Source organism: Camarhynchus parvulus, chromosome 5, assembly GCF_901933205.1.
Source record: "Camarhynchus parvulus chromosome 5, STF_HiC, whole genome shotgun sequence".
NCBI lineage: Eukaryota > Metazoa > Chordata > Aves > Passeriformes > Thraupidae > Camarhynchus > Camarhynchus parvulus.
The window spans coordinates 13347741-13365735 of NC_044575.1; the positions used below are offsets into that span (position 1 = coordinate 13347741).

Below are 17995 nucleotides of genomic sequence, written 5' to 3' on the forward strand. Positions count from 1 at the left end.
TTATGAGGTTGTTTAATATTCTTTGTTATAATAACCTTCTTTTCTAATCATTCAATATGCAAAAAAAAAAAAACCAACCTGAAAATGTTTGCAAACACTAACATTAATTGATTATTACTGATTCTCCCCTATGGTGAATGGGAATAAAGAGTATGATAGAAACTGTCTGGATATAAAAACTGATGACAGCAGTTAAAATTCTTGGCTATAGTTCCCTTTTTGCTAGAAAGACTGTTTTTTATGAAATCCTGTTGCCAAGAACAGACCTAAGCCTTCCTGTCAGCTGGTTTTAATTTGCAAGAGTATCTGTACTAAAAGCTCAAAACACTACAAGCTAGAAAGGTCTGGACTGTGATTCTGAGGGGTGTTGATAATGCATCATGAAAGTGCAATAAAAAGCTTCAGATGTAAAACACTTCTCAGTATGCAAATCCCTTCCATCTGCAGGTCCCTTCCTGAGCTCCTTGCCTGCTTCTTCCTCCTTTGCCATCAGCCCTGAGTATGACATGAACCTTTGTCTGCGCCAACATGAATGAGACATTTTATTGCAATTAGCTGCTGCATTTATTACTGACAGCATCTTCCCCAGACAGATGATCAATGCAGTTATAAGCATAGCAAGACATAGTGAGATATGAACTATATCTAGAGTTTAAAGTCTGCATAGGCCTGTCAAAAGGTAAGAAAAACAGAAGTAGTATGAATCACATTTTACCAGTAAGAATTGAAAATAGACCAAGACACTGCCAGAAGGAAGTTTGTTGCAGAGCTATGAAAAAGCCTTTCCATCATCTGAGTCTTGGCCCAGCACTTTGAGTGACTGTGTACTTACTTCATTAGAGGCTTTTGTGGGTGGGAGGATCTTGAAGTGAGGAGGAGGGTAGCATGGAAGAGGACATTATGCATTGCTTCTTGGGCTGTGAGCTAAGGTAATTTATAGCAGCATTACCTAATCAGAGTTTTTCAGGATTTTTTTTTTGTTTGGGGTTTATTTTAAGTGACACAAAAAGTAGCAAGAAGATATTATAGTACTCAAGGAGACTCAAAGGTACATAGCTGGCAGTCACAGCCCTAAGAGTGCCTTTGAACAGGACAACACAGTAACAGACTGGGTTTTATTATTTGTAAAATACATATTTCATGTATAGGAAGCAATGTAGATACAGATTTTTTTAAAGCCACAGAGGCGTGGGTCTGTCAGACATTTTACAGACTGAGGCCAATGTCAATGCAGTAGCACAGACTTACATTCTAGATATGGTTGCATTTGAAAGGTACCTTTCTTTCCAAGGTGTATAGAAGCAGATGTACATCTCTACCTGCTATAAGGAAGAAAGATCTTGTTAAATTAGGAGGCCAAGAATCAAAAACCTGTCTTTAGTTCCACTTAATTCATTTCAGTTTATTTATTTACAGCTGTCTTTAGACAGCTGCTGGAAATGGTACTTTCCTTGTGCCTCGGTTTCTTCCTTGAGCCAAGTAATTAATGGAAAGTCAAGGCATGACTTCAAGTTTGTTTCCTTGTTTAAAGAACTAATTTCCATCATTCTAGGGAGGTTCATGATCAAGGTCATTGCAGCCATTCTGGAGACAAAACAATTAACTTATGTCCTCAGCCTGGCCAAATGACTTGACATAAATAACTTCTTAAAACACAATCTAACTGTAAGAATATCAGCAGTGACATCCATGCAAGGACTTAAAAATACGTTCTGAACCATAAGAATTAAACCTTCCAGCTGAGATGAAGATTATCAATCCTAGCTTGAATTCTCGATATTCCTCTAGAACACAAGACATTACGTAAAATTTGAAATCTTCATGTTTACCTTCAAACTCATTCTCTGTTGTCACCTTGACTGCTCAGTGTGGCACCTGGCCCCTAATTAGAAAGGCATTTCAGCACGGCCAGTACCAGTCCTTGCATTACATGTTCTGAAACATTTAGCAGAGTGTTAACTGGGTGCTGAAAGCCAGGTGAATTCACAGCACCACTGAAGCTCTTATTAAGCAGCAGCAGCACTTTCTCAAAGCAGGCAGGGAAGTCCGACTGGGAGCAGAGAGGGAAGGCAATGCTGTGACTGGCGCAAAACACCAGAGGGAACCCAGGAAAGCATGGGGGTGGAAACAGGATGACAAATACAGGGCAAGATAGGCTGACCACTGTATCTTTATCAAAAGCCCAAAATTCTAGAATAAAAAGAGGCAGCAGGGGGGGAACAATAATTTCTACCCTACTCACTGGAAACTGCAAAAATAAGAGAGCTCAACTAAGGATGAGATTTTACCAGAAGTTTTCATTGTACCAAGTCAGATAGTCAGCCAGTGTAAGTCAACACAATGGAGCTTCACTCACACATGCAAAACCCCCAAACTACCACAAATAATTCACTTCCTTCACACCCTGACCCCAGCTTAGATTATGAACTCCTGAAACCCGTTCCAAAAATCTTTGCTCTTCTATCAATTTCATGATGAAGGTGCACTGGTATCACTTAGAGATGCCCCATGCGCTCTGTCAATATTAAAATTGCTTTTCAATAAAGCTTAAAAATTGGAAAATATAGTATTAAGAATGGCTTTGAATTGAAAAAGAAAATCTACATGAGTAAATGGTGACTTCCATGTATTTAGTTTCAGAACAAAAAATAAATTTAATTTTCTGTGTAAGTAATGTGCCTTTCAGTAAAACCTTCAATGTATATTTCAATTTTTGAAAAGCATAAAAAAAAGTTTTCTGAAGTTAAAAAAGAGCATGACAATACAAAGCAAGGTGACCCCAAAGTTTTTGAGAGTGCTGTATGCATTCATCCTGTCAGTCAGGTGCCTCATCTTGCTGCATGTAAAATCCAGTCCACAGGTCTTGGTCTTGTACCACAGCAATTTTATAAATGGGTTTCTACTTAATGATCACTTTCTTGGAATTGGAAAATTGGAATTGGAAAGGCCTGTGCGCAATGCCACTGCTCAGTTTCCAACGAAGCCTCTATGGTTGGCAACAATGTCTTTTATAGGGAAAAAATTAAGTTTGAGTCCTTACTCTTAGTGTGTCTTTATTGTTTTAATACACCAGACTCATTTTTCCATGTAAAAATAGTATCTGTGCTTGCTTGGGAGCTGAGAATGGAAAACGATAGCTGAACATTTAAGTGCTTGCACTGCCTGAGCTGACATCACTTTTGGGAAAGCAGCTGAGTGTTCATGTTACCCTGCAAGAGTTTTAGGCAACTGAATATGAAAATCTGTTTCTAAACTGAAACAGATCTGCTAATTTTGTGAGAGGAGTTACTATAAATATTGGAAAGAAGAAGAGTGGAAGTCCAAAATGTGTCCAGTAGAAAAGCAATTGCTCAGTTCTTCTGTCCTTTATCAATCTAAGCAAGCGTTTAATACTGAGACGGAGTATCAGAGGAGATTAGGTTGAACAGAGATAAACTTGGAGCTAATTAGAAATCATGCTTCACGTTATTCTTCTAGTAACAGCTGTTTTGAAATATTGCTATAGGGATGATCCCACTGCAATGCTGGCTTTTGAAAGCCTTCCAAATCCTGTAAAATGTATTAATCTGTGACATTCATATGAATAGCGCAGACAAACGAAAGCAATTACTTTCTCCTTTCTCCTCTTTGTTCTGATTTGTTATCTTGGTTTGATGTGGAGAGCCTATGCCAAATATCTATCCCTGATGCTTCTATGATTTGATTTCAGATTTATTTCCTTTAAATTATGTGGTCTATTTTGGGGCTTCAGCTAATGGAAAAACAAAGACAGCTAAACAACTTCACTATGTAGGAAAAAAATATAACTTTCATCCTTCAGTTATCCCTCAGGAATCTTTTGGAGGTCTTTGTTAAGCTAGTTTTTGAAATAATAATAAAAAAAAAGAACAGGGATGGAAATGAAGGAAAAGGGAGGAAAGATGGTTTTCTGAAGTACTGCAAAATTGCTACCATAGGCAGCCTGTACAAAATCAGAGGGAAAGGGGTAAATGCTGCACATCATAATTGAGATAGATTTGTAGAAACAGGCAGAAGAACTGCAGCAGAGAGCCTGCCTGCAGAATTCCTGAGCCAATCCAGCAGATATCTTTCCTACTTTGGTTTTTCTTTCATTGATTAAATGTAATTAAGAACAAAGAGGCTCTTCTTTCTGTCCTGAAGGTGCTACACAAACAGGGCTTGGGTGTGAGAGCATGAGAGGGAATGGCACCACAGACAGCTCCTGCTCCTTTACAGCAGGAGGTTGCTCTCAGATATTTTGAAACCACAGCCAACCTCAGGCTGACCTACAGCACACTGCTACAGCTCTGCTAAAGCATAGAGGGGATGCTTGAAATCCCCAGGAGCCCTGCTAATGTAAACCCTACTCCCTAAGGATATTGGTGAGCTCTGCCTGGCACCCCAGCAGGGCTGGGGAGGAGAGAGAAATGAGGTGTGCCCAGTCCCACTTCACAGGGACAAGGACACGCAGGCTGCCCCAGGTGCTGCTAACCTGGAACTGGATTTGGCTTCCCATACCACAGCAACAAGACCTTCTTTGGGAAGCACCTAGAAAAGCCTGACAAAGCCTTCACCAGCCATATTTTGAAATAATAAAAACAAGACCCATTGTCTAGCAAGTAAAAGTGTAAGGAGCTGAGAGGAGAGGACTGTGATAAGGAATGACCTAGAAGTAGTCACGGAAAAAGCAAGGTTAGAGCTGGGTCTTGAAAGTCATAGAGCCCAAAGCTCCTTGTTCTTGCTCCTTATTTTCTTCATCTCTTTAAAGCAGCCACATGGACTTGGCTGTAATTTGGATGCTAATTTTTTTCTCTCAACATCCAATTTTTGTTAAGAAGGAAGAAAAGGGAGAAAACGTTTTCTTTAAAAAGCCTTCTGCCTGCATTCTCCTTGAGAAAGCCAACAGGCCTGAGAGATTAGTGCCACCACAGCTACATGGACCAGTACTTCATAAATACAAATAAATCAGTGACCTGAAGCCACACTTGCTCAGCACAGTCCCAAGCTTGCTGCCAGCTTTTTAAAACAGAAAAAGATTTGATCCAAAAGGCCAAATGGCTTTGGATTATACCCTAAGCCTGCAGCATATCTTCTGTCCCTGGCACTTTGAAACAACATGTGAGGGGCAAGGCTTCCAACTGCCCTGGATCAAAACTCAACCAAATGGCAGAAAGGGAAGGGGCAGTCCAGGACAGGAGAATCTGACAGATGCAAGCCTGTTGGGAGTGCTGTTCTCCATGGACACAGCCAAGAAGACAGGAAAAGAGGAGGCAAGAGCAGAGAGGAAGTGGGGTGAGCACACAGGCATTAAAAATAAATAGTTGTGCCACATATTGTGTACAAGGCTTAAAGACTAATGTTTGCAGCTGACAGGGGTTTCAGGGAGGTTTTTTGTTGTGGCTATTTTTTCCCCCTTTTAATGCACACATCACATTACCCCAAAGTGACAACTGCAGTCATCCGTGCTGCCAGAGCGGCAGCCCTGCAGATCCCCTTCTGTGGATTCTGCTTGCCTGGGCACCCTGACACCTCCTTCGTGACAGCTCTGAAGACCTCAGGACACAAGCTTTCCCTAATGCATGCACCAGCTCCCAGGAATGCTGATCCTCAGCTACCAGGCAAATCAAGCCTCCCCCACACCCTCCTTTTTTTTCTTTTTTTTTTTCCTGTGTCCACAGCAGGTATTCTTTCATGAGAAATTGGAATCCCATGTTGCTAAGTCACTCAGTCTTTCACTACATGCTGGAGGGGATGTCTGATGTTTCTGTCTGCTGGTGCTATTCCTGGCCCAGTTTTCTCACAGAACCTTTAGAAAATGACATCCAAGAAGTAGCTGTTCATAGTCTGCCACAGAACACACGAGTGGATATAGAGGAATAAAATTCATGACTGGATTCTCACATTACATTCATGTTTTCCATTATTTAACAACACCTGAATGCATCTCTTTGCATTTTGCATAATTAGCCAGAGTCAGATTTTACAAGGAATCTTCAGAAATCACACGCCTCATCCCACTTACCTGTGAAGAGTGCTGCGTTCCTAATCCACTTAGGTTCACTTACAAAAATCCCAGCTAACACCCTCAAGTCTTTTAATCTATTTCTAGGGATTGCCATCACCTGTAAATTTGAACAAACCCAGAAATTTTCTGAATGACTCATCCCTATCCTAACAGGAAACAGCAAAACTGAGCTCCCATTGCAGGAGAAAAGCTAAGAGTACCCCCTAGTGTTCTGGGTGCAACCTGAAAGTCTGGCCAGAGTGAAACCAGAGACAAGCTCATTTTAGAACATGGCCTTTAGTCACTTGGCATCCATTGTCTCCCTCTGGAAAAGGACACTTGTTGTTGCAGTGTGATTACCTGAATGAGCCTCCTAACCATCGTGTACCCACAGCTTGGTGTGTCACCACTTCCAAGTAGAGGAATCAATAACCATCCTTATGATTTAAATATGCTCATGTGGATTTACACCAATGAACCCTTCTTTGCATTGGCAATGGCTTAAGGGTGCTCCCAGTCACCTAATGCTGCTCAGATGACATGCAAAAGTCATTAGGGTTTGGGTAACTCAACAGCTTTTGATGCTTTATGGATCTCCTATGAGAGTCATGCATCTTAATTAATCTGTCAAGTGCTTCAATATCCACAGAGAGAAGGTGCAGTACAATGCAAGGCAAGGTTATTTATAACTCTCCCACCTTCCTGCACACAAAGCCACATTAACTCACATTAAACCCTTTCTTAATGACAGGAAAGTTTAAAAAATAGTGCAACTTCTGCTAACTGAATCTATTCCAGACACCTTGCCCTGCCAGGTCAGGAGACCAGCAGGTTCTGCCATTAACCTCCTGCTGCGAGAACTCAGCAAATCTTTTCACTTTTCTGGGCTTCTCTTCCAAGTCATCTCTCTAGAGATGTTTTTCCTGTCAGGATGTATTACTATGTGCATTTACTAAACAGTAGTAATTATTTTGTCAATAACAAAGGAAATCTATTGTTAATCATAACAGCAGTCTTAATATACTTTGTCTTCCTGGCTTTTCTTGGAATAACATCAACTGGAAGGCAAGTTTAATTTAAATCCAGGGGGACACATGTGGAGTACAGCATCCAGCAATATGTATGCAGATGATAACATGCTTGAGCAGCCTGGCCAATACAGTACTTGCAGTAGCCCATCCATCAAGGCTTCAGTTATAGCAGATAATGCAAATTTAATGATTAAATATAAAAGCTTAAAATTCCAGCTAGTAGCAGCCGCTTATGAGGGGGTAGGGGAGGGCAGTCATGAAAGCCTGTCACCTAAACTTCATCTTGCACTGGGAAAGTATCTTCCTGGAGCAAGGCAAGCACATTAATAATGCAGCAGTGCCAGCTGAGGGAAACGGCTGGTTTGTAAAAGCAATTCTGACTGTAAGGGTCCAGGAAATGCAATCTCAACAGGAAAAGCCACATTTACAAGCTCCTGCTAAGATGGCTCCTTAAGCAAGCCAGAAAATAACTTACAAACAGATCACAGTTTGCACTTTGGCAGCACACTTAATACATGCTCAAAGTGCCCAGTCTGGAGGGAAATACACTGTAATTATAGAGACAGTGCAACTTGTGCAGGCCACGCCACCAAACGGCCCTTGTGGGTCCTCCAGAGCTTTTGGTTCTGTAGGGCATGACTTTAACACAAAGCTCACAGTGGCTTTTATTGCAGACCCTGTAAGATGCAAATTCAGCACACCCTGTGATTTTTTTCTGATTACTGATTTCTGGGATGTTTACTTTTTCCAAAAGATCGTTTTGCAATTTTGCTGTGATTTCAGTTGGTCCAAATAGCTTTGCTATTAAGTTACCTCATTGCTTGTCCTTAGAGCCTAAGTGCAGCTCTGTGATGTTTAAAACCAGGAACTGAAATGAAACATTACCTGAAGCAACAGAAAATGAACTGGAATCTTCTGGTTTTCTCTTTATCCAAGGTTCAGTGTTGCCCCTCACCTGCTTCCTTTTCCTGGTCTGTCACATGGGGTAACAGCAGTAATCCAGCAATCTCAGAAGTAAATTGTAAGGATCAGCTTGTCAACACTCACATAAATCCACATAAATTGCTTTGAGCACAGGAAGCAATAAAATGCTGAACAGCATCGCTGCTGTGGTACCCAAATGGATCCTTGCCAACCTAAAAAGATGCAGACAAGATCAAAGCTCTGCTGTTTTGTTTGGGGTTTTTTTATGGGCGGCATAAGGATTGTTGTCACCTAACAATGAAATCTCTTGGAAAAATAAAATATCTATCCCTAAACATCTTGAAATATAACTAACCACTCTACAGTGAATAAGCAGTCTGCTGTGGGTGCTCCCCACAATAATCAAACACAGGAAAGCAAGGAAAGGGAAAATCAGTACACAGGAAGGGAAAATCAGTACATACTGAGAAGACCTCTCTCCAGAGTTAACCAGGTGGCAATGTCTTAACACTGTATATTTCTCTGGAAAGCTGGATTGTTTTTTATTACTCCACTGTTTGGTGAGCTTACTCTCCTTTTCAACTGGCCTATTCCCTGCTCTACCACATGTGGTGAGGATCAGTGGTTTTGTATTGCTGCACACACTCGAGCTCAGCAGCACCAAGCAGCTTTCCAAGGAGTAATGGGAGCATGCTCCATGTGCCATCAGGTGTACACAGCACAGAGCCTGAACGTGTGTCACCACTCAGGGTTACACAGCCCTGAGGAAAACACAACCCAGCCACGGCTTGTTCTCCTGTCAGGAAGCTGAACCCACAACAAACATGAGGCTTACATAAAAAGATAATGCACCTTTTCTAGCCACACTGAACACAAGCAAATGGAATGTGTCCCACCACTTACTTACACTCCAATTCCCTCGTGTATGCCCACTGCTCCAGAGTACATTCACAGATAGCCCACCCTTCTCTGCTGCTCCCCCACCACACAATGCACAGAAATCACCACTTCAATTCCACACTAACCCCCTGTGGCTCTTAGTGACCCTCATGCCAAATTCCACACTGCTGGAAATTCTGCTGTGGCTTCAAGGAACATTAAGGAAAGAGCATTTTTGTTAAATGGAGTCACACAACAATTTATCAAATGCGGAATTTCTCACATCATTGCATGACATCAATTTTCTGTGACAATATCTGCAAATATGCAGGATGCTGGGGCGTGGTGGATGGTGCCAGGCAGAAGGCATTTGAATGAGAACTTGTGGATCAGGGATAGCTAGCTGAACCTCTCTGTTGAGAGATGGGGTTCAGGAAGTCTGAAGACTTCTAAGGGATTGCTGCATCCGCTGTCAAATATTAATTTTTGTGTATACAATTTCAGCAGTTTTTGGCCCTGTTTCAGCGACCCCTCCTCCTCTCCACACCATCACCAATTCAGATTTAACAGGGAGGCACAGCACACTGGGAAAACACAGGACTTTTCCAGGTAACAGCTAGGAGGGATGCCTTAGCTCAGACTCAGTGGAAGATCAGTGCAGATGGTTCTGGAGCTTCATTAAAGAAAAGGGATACGTGAGATCATGAAGAGCTATTAAGCTTACATATTTCTCCCAGTTTATCAAGATGATCAGTACACAGGCAAAGCATTAGCTGTGAGATTTCTGCCTTCTGGTACCTGCTGTCAAATGCCCTAGTTTGGCTGGTATAAAACTAATGCCAGCTGTAACCTAATAAAGAAAAAGGCCTTGGACTTTACATGCATAACCAAAACCCAAATTACAGTATAAACCTGCTGTTGTGGCATTTGTTCTCTCAAGGGTATTACAGTTCAGCATAAACTGGAGGACAACAGAGGAAGATACAGATATCTTTGTTGCACAGACCTAGAAAACACATGAAGGCCAGTATTTTGATGATTAAGTCAATAATGCCAACTTGCTACATGAATTGTGAAGTGGGAATTGGCTAGCAAGAATTGTATATGCATCTTTCTTTTAACAGTGCCTCTCTTTCCCCTTGCAAAAAAATGAACAACTGCCAACTCCCCACCTCTCTCCCACCAGGAACTGGCTGCTTTTCTCCATCACTGGCATTATCCAGTCCTGACTGTGCCCAGGAATTTCACTGCCTGTCTCACTGATGGTATTTCTCAGCAGTCCCTTGTACATATGGGACATCATGTTCTGCCCTCAAGAAACCCACAGCATGAGAGTCAGGAATCTATTTTAAAAGATTAGGTATTCCCCAACCATGAAGGAACAGTATTTCTGGCTATGTGTATTTGAGTGCATATTCCCTGGCAAAATAGGACAGTGGAAAGGGGATGAAACCAGGAATTACTTGATATTCTAGTCCTCAGGCTGTTAAAACAAAATATTTGACAATTACTCTTCAGAAGCAAGTGAATTAACCAAGCTGCTAAGACTGGGTAGTGGTTTAGATGGATAGCTCAGTAACCTTTTGCTGTCCTACCCAAAATTGTGACAAATGGCTTTCACTAGTTCTGTTCCCATAGGATATGAGATTTACAGTTCAACGGAAAGAGGTGGGGTCTCCAGAGGTCCCTGCTGCATTTATAGATGCAAGAGCTTTGTCTTTATTAGGAGTACAAGTTGATCCCAGATGAGCTGCCTGGTGTTTTCACCCATCACCAACATGCCCCCATGACACAAAGATAGCTCTCCATATCTGCAGCAACTCACATTTTTGGGATCACTTCAACAACTGCTTCAAAATGTAGTTAGTTGTTTACAAGTAGAAAGGATAAATTGTCCGTGCACTGTAAACTCCACATCAAATACATAACAAGCAACTGAGAAAGAAAAAAGCTATGGACTGAGTTTTTATGAGTGAGTCTGGCTCAATAATGAAAGGTTCACAACTGTTCTAATGACTGAAAACAGCTTTGGACAGAACACACAATTCACTGCTCCATAGACACCAGAAAATAAATTTTCTAACCACTGAAACAAGCCACAGATTATCCACCAATTTCAAAAACAGCATGATTGTGGCCTACACTGATATTTTTGCTGAAAGGAGGAAAAATATGACAAGAATAATAGTCTTGCAGCTAAAGCACTGAACTCCAAGGCCTTCTGTGTAGCTCCTGACACTTCAAGGAGCTTCTCATTTTACTCAGGCAAATCATTCAGAGTAAATTCATCTCCCCTGGAATGTGACTAAAAATACATATATAAATTGCAAAAGTCATTATATACATGGGTTTCTTATTATTCCATGTGAATAGGAATAAATTGACCACAAAAAGAAAGCAGTCCTTCAATTGTGTTTGAATGCTTCTAAACACATACTCCTGTGCAATAAGCAGACAAACTCCACACTAGGTTTTTGTTCAGCCACTTGGAAAGGAGCACCTTACTTTTGCCCCCAGGTTAAAATACAAAAAAAAAAAGCGCGCACACCGGTTTGTAAATATAACCCTCTATGACAAAGAAGTCAATTATGAATATCTTGATGCCCAAGTTAAAAGGACAGCTGACAAGAAAATTGTATCATCCAGTTTTCTTAAGTCTCTACCTATTTCCAAAAGTTCTGTTCTGCACACCAGCAAAACTTGATTTTTTTCCAGAATAGAGACAGTGAGCAGATTTGTGAACACAGCACATGGAGTTTGTCCTTGCTCTCCCACCAGTCTTGCTACTCATAATTAGCTGCTTGGGAATTGGTTTCATAGGGAGCTACATTATCTTCTGTTGTGATTTTCCTGTTATCTTGCCAATGTCTTTTTCCCCCCTTAGTTTGGTCTGAGGTGAACATACTGATTTTAAGCCACAGCTGAGACCTGTACCCTGAACACAGTCTTAAACATTAAGTTCTTTCCTGAAATCTGCTAGTACTAGAATCATAATGAGAATAAAAACCAAAGCTGTCTTGATGCACTTCATTGGTCCTTTTAAATAAGCCACAAGTTGACACATGAAATTGTGAAGCCTGTATCTTTCACCAATCTCACCAGTTCTCTAAATAATGAGTCAGGGAAAAATAAGGCAGCAGGCCCTATTCTTTTTCAGAGTCACGACATCCTTGGAGGTGCAGAAGGTGCAGGAAATGGACTACAGAACTCGGTTTTCTGAATGACCCTACAGTCAATATGTGTCTAACAGGCTAAAGCTACTAAAGACTGACATTTGCCTTTTCTTTCACAGTTCCATTAAGCTGTACCATTAATGCAGCAAATGAATAGAGGCATCATAAGCCACAGTGCTCTGATATTTGGAAGTTGCCTGGCTACTGCCCCATTTCTAGTTCTATCTGAACAGAATTTTCAAAGAAACAGACTTAATGAATCATGTTTAGTCATGCCTGAATGCTCACTGACATTGTAGCTTAAAAGCAATACCTGCTCTCAAGGGATGTTTTTGCCATATCTACATTCCACACTACATTCTGGATTGTGTTTATTTATTTCCTAGAAGCACATATACTTCACTAGTGAGCAAACAGAATTTCACCTTTGCAGTTCGGTCCTCCCCAACCACAAATGGGGAATCCATGTTAGCCCATCTCTTTTGTAAATCAGTTTGAGATATGCTCATGGGAAAAGCTGTTTAACACAACACTACTAATCTTTGCCACTGATTTCTAGGAAAAATGAGCAGAACACCATCTCTTCTTCTCCCCTCTCCAACTACCTGCCATTACTCCATTTCAATTAGGTCAAAAACCTACAAGGAATTAAGTGCAAAAAATTATTAGTTGAAACTGAAAGTTCAGTTCTGCAGTTTGACTCAATGCTGTAGAGGTAGGTTCCTACCTCTACCTCTAGAACCTCCCTAACAGTGTGTGAGACAAGAGACAAAGTAATAGGACTCCACTTCTAGGATTCACTGCTCAGCACTTTCAAATACAGTGTCTGAAGTTGGGCTTCCATTCAGGAATTCCACTGCCTCACTGCAGCTTGCTCCAGTCACAGAACCCAACAGGCAGAGTGTGACCATCAGTCAATCAGGATAAGGGTTTGGAAGGATCAAACCCAGCAGAGCTGCTCCTGCTGCATCTGCTGCCAATGTCACCTCACAACTGAAACACTGATTTCTAGGGAAGAGCACTGAACCCAAAACCTAACTCTGGTCTACAAATTTTCCAGGAATGCTTGGCTTTCCTCACTAATGTATTGTTTTCCAATCCCTAAGAGTTTTTCTTTCATTTCATTGTAGGCTGGTTACATTTGATGTTCTTCTCATACAAATGTACCCTTGACCTGGCCACTTTTTTTTTCTTTAAAACAACAAAGCCCATCATAATGGATTAAAAAACCCACTCATTCCTGACATCTGGTAGGCAGCCTCACACATCTGACATCCTACAAAGCATTAATATCAAAGCCTGCCAGAAGTATGCCTTGTGCAGCAGGGATCAGACTGAAAATTAACGTGCCACTTACAAATGGTAAAGGCATAAAACTGACTAATATAATTCCATGGTGCAAGGAACAGCTGGGTCAGCCGAGGGCAGGTGTGTGAAAGGAGAGCCAGACACCCCTCACTGAGGCATCACAGGGGAGGTGGGCTGAGAATCAGCTCCAGGCATTGCAGGGAGCCAGGCAGATACCATCAGGCACAAACCTGGCTGCAGGGAGTCCCTGTAATCCTCTCTAGGTCTCAGTGGCATGTCCTAGATGATTACATAAAATGGCAATGAAGATTTTATTTTAATGTGCTTTCTACTTTGACAGTCTCTCATTTCAAGCAAGTTCTGTCTAAAATAATTGTATTATTTTCTCATTCTTTTCCAAGTGTCACAGAGTACCTGGTCATTTCTGGCCTAACCTTGCTGGCTTCAGGGAGAAAAAATATGACAGATCTTCCTCTTTTAGACTTATCTGAAAGCTCTACAAAGAGCTCTCTCTGAGCAAGGTATATAAAATATAGATTTCCCAATTTGTTTTACTGGAAAAAATGAAAATAAGCCAAGCAAACAAATAAGCTATCCAAAACCAAGCAAAATTATCATGCTAATGAAGTAATATGTATCTAGAGATCTCCATCAGCTGGGGAAGGGAAAACCATGTCTCATGACCCCATGACTTTGTGTTCAATACACAAGATTTGGTATACTATGTGCATACACCATTTGGCAGTTATATGTTCCCAAAGAAAACATGCAAGGACAGGGAAAAATCTCACTCAGATCCTTATTCTTCTGTTTATGATTTGAAGAAAGAGTAAGGAGCAGAGGACTTTAAAAAAAATGTCAAATCCTAAGTTCAGCTACCTGCTTTTCCTTTTAGTCTTCCTTCTGTTGCTCCCAGGTAGTATTTAGTTGTTGCCAAGCAGCAGAAAGCTAATTAGCACAATGTCATGTTTCCTTGTTTTCATCTCTTGCTCCTTCCCACTTACATGCACACTGCTCCTCAACATTCCCAAAATAAAGGTAAATTGGCTGCAAGAAACAAGAGAATTGAAAGCATAGATTTGCACTCAGCCTATGGAAACACTCCCTCCCCTAGAGCAGTTGCTCTTATTAATGCAAATCGCCATAACCTTTGGTCACAGAGCACATTAACATCTCCAGCCAAGCATCTGGTCAGGCTGTGCTGCTTACCTACCCCCAAACCAGCCAGCTGAAATACAGCAGGTATTCCCACAGGAGATACCCTCACTGCAGTGCTGGTGAAGCTCCTTTTGAGGGAAGTTTAGAGAATTTAGCATTTGTGCTGCAGTGCACATAGCAAAAAAAGGCTGTCAGAAAACCACAACAGCTTCTGTCAATTCATTTGCTAGGGTGAGAGATGCCTTATTCTAAAGCTATCCACTGTAATCCATTTAGGCACATCACCTTCTGCCCATTTTGTATTTCTTTGCTTCCAAACAATAGTAATCTTTTTCAGAGTGTGGAGAGCAAAAAGATTTTTTTCTTCCAAGCTACAGACTCACTTTGCATCAGCACTCTTTTTTTAACCCAGCGATACATGTCCCTAGTAGCATGAGAAGAATTTATTCCCTTTTCAGAAGACTCAAATCTATTTCTGTATTTGAAATAGCAGAAGGTCCTAAAAACAACTCCTGCAACCCTTACACACATGGGCACAGATGAGAAAGGGATCCCAGAATGCAGAAACTGACTGCAAATACAAATCTAATAAAGGTAAGGGGGTAAGACGGTCAAAATAAGGCAGACAAGGAAATGCCAAGCAGAGTCTGACGGCACTGGGACTGAGATCATCTACTTACAGCACAAGGAGGGGAGTTTTCCAGCTCTTATAGCCACCATTCATCATCATTAGCTAAAACGCTTGAATTCTCCACCTTTTTTTCCACCCCCAGCACTTCTGCTAAGTGTTAGATGTTTGTGATAAACTAGAGGCTCTACTAGAATTTCTGGTTGCAAGACCATGGCCAAAAGTCAGCCCAACAGCCATTTAGAACTTAGAAAAATCAACAGTTATGAAATTCACTGCGTCTGGCATGAAAGCAAATTCCAGTGCTGCCTTTCTGAAGGAGATTAGGAGTTAGTCTCCCTTTTTTTGAAACTGCTGACATATCACCTTCCACTACGTGGGTTTTTTTGGAAAACACAAAGGCATGCATTACAAAATAGCATCTCTGTGCTTCCCCATTTTGGCCCAATTACATTCTATTTTGGCTCTAGCATTAATGGCCATGGCATATCCAGGGTTCCTGGCCCTTGAGATTAATGAAACCAGGTCATTTTCCAAACATCTCCCAAGGAAAGTTCAGCCATGTGGCTACCATGACACCTAAGTGAGAGCTGGGAAGGGAAACACTCCAGTCACTGTTGAAAATATTTCATCCCAGAGAGCTAGTCAGAGATCCAAGTCCACTGAGAAGAGCATGACATTCTAATAAACACATTGCATTGTGTTTCTTGCATCCACGAAACACAGAGTTGCTCCTCATGTTCAGGCAGCTTGACTATCTCGATACAGCTCCCTGTCTGGCAGGGAGGGGAGGGCTGGGTGTGTGCAGTGAATCTGTCACTTGCAGCAGACGAGAACATCTTGTACTTGAGCTCTTGTTGAGTAGGTTAGAAAGGCAGACAAAGCGGCAGACTTATTAGATTTTTTTTTTTTAACGGAGGTATTGAGAAGTAAAACCCTTATACCATTCTATTAATTGCCTGTGCAAGATATCTCATTGTCTCCATCAATAAGAACAATAACATTTAAGGGTTAATATTGAAAATAAATTACAATTTAAACTGAGCTTTGAAGAGATCCCAGCATTCCCAATCCTTATTTTTTAGGCAATCATCACTAATATCAAAAGACACATCTGCAAGCTGGAATAGCTGAAACTAAGGAGACAGATTGAACCAATTCAGTATTCCCATCTCTGCTAAGCAACAGACTAGAGAGGCAAAAAAGTAGTTTGCAGCAATCTGAAGGGCACTTTGACCAAGGAGGAAAAGGTCAAGCAAAACTAAGCAGCAGGTAAATAGGAACAATGGAATGAAAGCTTGGTGAGGCTAAAAAAAATTGAATCAAATTCTTTCACTTAGGAATTCTCCCTTAAAGGAAGCGAAATAAGCCCCTTATAATACCCTGGAAGATCCTCGCAGTTGCAGCAGGATGTACAAACATACTTTTTGGCATTTCTCACCTCCAAAATTTGTAAGAATTATGTATCTGATATGCATCTGTAAGACTTTACATCTGATATGCTGAAATCCTAGGGGTAAAGCACCACCTAATAACTCTGATTTGCTCATCTTTAATACTAGTATGAGCTCATCTTTAATACTAGTATGAGTTGCGCACACATGTGAAGAATTAATAGGATCTTCTGAGCAAGGAGAATGACTGCTAATGGTCATTACACTAGATCAGAGGACTGTAACATCATGCTCTTAAGCAAGCATATGTTGTTCAGGGAAAATAAGCACCTTTAAAACCCAATGGCTGTGTTAAATCCCACAGCATCTGCCTAAGTATCTATGGTGTTTTAAAGGCAGCTTCTTAACCTTATCAGTCCTACAGCATTGCTGACACCACTACTGAAAACTAGCAGACCTGAGAGAACTTTCTACAACTCAGCTTTTCAGATTTTTTTACTTGGTTTCAGACTGTAAACTTTGCGTAACTACGGAAAAATCATGGCTGGAGACACAAGAAATGAATGCAGCAGGCACTGCATATTTCTGAATCTCTACATCTCGCCCCCCTGGCAGTGATGTGCCTGCCGCATGTCTCTGCATGAGTCATCAGTGCAGGGGAAATACCTCCAAATTAGCAGATTAGGAACGCAGATCCTGCAGACTTAGGCACACTGTCACAGCTCTGATCCTGGCAGATCCAAGCCCTCTATGCCCATGCAGCTCTGATGACCTCAGACTGCGTGGCTCTGGACATGCTCCTGCCAGCATCAAGCAGTGTAGGCTCAGCACAATGCCCCAGCTGGACAAAAACATTCTCCTTCAAGACTCTACTCTTCTTTGGGGACAAAAGCCAGTGGCAAAGTGGGGAATTCTGATGGGGAAGAGGGAAACAAAGGCACAGGGTGCTGGTGAGCCCACTCAACCCAGCAATGCCTTCAGAAGCAGGTCCTGGCCCTCATGCACATCCATACCAGGACACAAACCTATTTAAGTGCAAACTTATTACATAACTTACACTGAATTATGCAATCCTTTAGTGCTCATTAACAAGCAGAGGCTACCACAAGTTACTAGCAAAAACAATCTGAGGAAATGAATAAACATGACCTGTTTTGCCCATGCTTTTAGGCCAAGAAATCGTGCATATTACCCCAGGAACAAAAGTTACTGAGCTCTAAAAGGTAATAGGTTCACTACTAGTATTAAAAAAGACAAAACCAGGAATACTCTTGTTTGCATATGTTGCAGTTTATCTTATTTGGTAAGACTGTAAGTGTCCTAATTTGGTTTTAAAGTAAAATCAATCGTAAATTTATTTAGACCAATTTACCTGCCTGCCTGTTGTACATCACTGGGCCTGTATTGATTGTTTGAGATGGAACTCATTCCAAATTGTATTGATTTAATTCATTAGCAAATTTTAGCAAAGCATATTTTGTTGTTTCAGGGCAGAA

The 17995-nt window shown here is 41.2% G+C and overlaps 1 protein-coding gene across 5 annotated transcripts in view; it reads left to right on the forward strand.

The window, feature by feature from the left end:
- The window catches only part of KCNC1 (potassium voltage-gated channel subfamily C member 1), a 123490-nt gene that overhangs the window by 52134 nt on the left and 53361 nt on the right, over nt 1-17995 (forward strand). The window lies entirely within an intron of this gene.